Genomic DNA, 2,569 nt, shown 5'->3' with positions numbered 1-2,569 from the left:
TGGGCCGCACATAAAGATCAAATCGGGCCCAATTTAGTAATTTGGCCATAAATTCCTCATTATTCATTGGAACTGGGCTTATAATATATCGTTTGAAATCTCTTTTCAAACCCGACCCAACTACACCATTATTGGACCCTTTCCATGGACCAAACTAAACTGGACTGGCTGTTTTCTTAAAATAGGTTTTCAAAATCAGAGAGAAAGAAAAAGAAATAAAACTCTCTACAACACTAGACTTTCCACACTTTCACTTTATTCGATTATGATTCGACGTGAAAGGTACTCATCACTAGGTTTGGTTTTGGGGAGACATAAATGGGTGTCTACAAGGCTCTATTAGATAGGCTCTTGATAGTTGATCGATTTGGAATCGTTCTAAGATAAGCTAGTCTTACTTGTTGAAACCGACAAAGTAAAGAGCTATTGTTCTTGGTATAGACAATTGACTCCAAAAGTTAAAGAGGATTCATTTACTTTAACATTTCACAAAGAATTTGAAAGAATATGGCTATATTCATCAAACGTGAACAAACTTGACCTTAAATAGTTCAAGAGTTCAGTGAAGTATAGAATCGACTTGGCAAGATATCAAAACATCTAGATTAGATCGAGTGACGTTTGCTTGAGCCAAGCGTGACCATCACAAAGTTATGAAATTGAAATTTTCATAAATAACTCTAAAAAGAACGAACATAGTGTGTCTTAACGGAGACCTCGTTGCCATTTAAAAATTACTCGAACAATGATGGATCACATCCCTTCCTATAAAGTTCTTAAGATTTGTACGAAGGACTAATGTTACACTAAACAAAATATCGAAACAAAGAAAGGACGCCATATTCAGTTATGGATAGAATTAACTTCTAAATATCTTTTCATGTATATGTCTAAAACTCTTAGCCACAGTAGCAGTTCACTGGCTCAATGGGAGCTAAGTGATTCAGTGGGAGCTCACCGGCTTAGCAAGAGCTAGGTGGTTGAGTGGGAGCTTAATGGCTCATTAAAGGCTAAGATAGCTCAAGTGGGAGCTAAGTATTTATTTTACAACCAACTTTTACCCATAGACAATATACATGTCTCTTTGTAGGCATTAAAGTGAGACCACATACATTACCTCCACAATCAAATTGAGAACATAGTGTTTGTTGTTCTAAGTAGTGTCTTTTTGGAAAGTAACACATTTACAAACCGAAAAGTGGGAGGAAAATGAACTCGATGACAATTGAGCTAAGCAACAAACTAGAACTGAGAATCTCAAAAGACCTTAAAAGGGCTTCGTGAGAATACTTGATCAAGAATACTCAAAAAGACTTTACAATTGCCTTAAAAGAGAATTCATTTCTCACAAAACTTTTGAAAAGTTGGAGTAAGATCATTGTAGACACCTAAAAATGTCTCCCCAAAACCAAACCCGTTGATGAACGCCTTTCACCGCCATTATTGGTCGAGTTGAGTATTTAATCTTAAGAGTGCTTAAATCCATGTTCTATCAAATATATTTCATGAACCAATCTAATTTCTGGCTCATTTCCCTAAACCATAACCTATTTGGTTTGGAAAGTAGACTTGATAAGATTTCTACCTGATTCAAATTGATTTGGATAGTAGACTTGATAAGATTTCCAATGATATATTATATTCATTATTCCAAGTTACAAATCAAAAGTTATGATTATTTTAAAAACGGGTAAAAAACTTAAAATACAGCGCAGCAGCTAAAATGCCGCGACGCGGCAAATGCTGACGTGTCACGGGGCTTATTCCCGTGACACGGTGCCCATTTTTGTAATTCTGCACAATTTCTCCCGTGTCACAGGATTTTGCACCGTGTCACGGTGCCCATTCCGTGACACGGGGATATTCCGTGTAATTTCCGCGTACTTTATACATCGTGACACGGCATACTGCACTGTGCCACAGTGGACAATGCCGTGTCATGAAATTTTTTCCCGTGTCACGGTGCACATCCCGTGACACGGGATTGCTCCGTGTTTTCTCCGCGTAATCCCTAAACGCGTTTTCACTTCCCGTAACCTAATTATTTCCCGCGTCACTCAGTTTTTCTCCGTGTCACGGGATCAAACCCCGTCTAACGGTGCCTGTCACTGTGTCGCGGTGCTCTTTTCCATGACACGATATTATTTTTTAGGGTTTTTATCTTTTTAGGGTTCCGTGTGTTCCCTCTGCTCATTTTCCCTATAAATAGGACCCCCCTTTCTGCAGTTCGTGGCACCAATAATCATTCTCTCTCACCTTACACCAAAAATCATTCTCTTCTCCCTCTTTAACCTAATTTCTAGCCTCCTTAGTCTTCCATAATAATTCCCCTAAGCGCTCTAAGGAGTCCATACTTAACCCGAGGTTCCGTCCTTAAACCAAGGCGTGAAAGGTACACATAACTGAGGGTTTGGACCAAATCAACGCTACTTTCTATTTAATTTAATTTAATTTAATTTCTATTTAATTTCTATTTTTTTATTGAAGTTACTAACAATTTATTCATGATGTAGCAATTTAATGGAACGCGCGGAATGTGAGTAATTAATTAATTTAATTACTTATTTTA

Source organism: Chenopodium quinoa, unplaced genomic scaffold (genome assembly GCF_001683475.1).
Source record: "Chenopodium quinoa cultivar QQ74 unplaced genomic scaffold, ASM168347v1, whole genome shotgun sequence".
Classification (NCBI taxonomy): domain Eukaryota; kingdom Viridiplantae; phylum Streptophyta; class Magnoliopsida; order Caryophyllales; family Amaranthaceae; genus Chenopodium; species Chenopodium quinoa.
The sequence above is the reverse complement of the archived record's forward strand: the minus strand, read 5'-3'. Positions refer to the sequence as shown.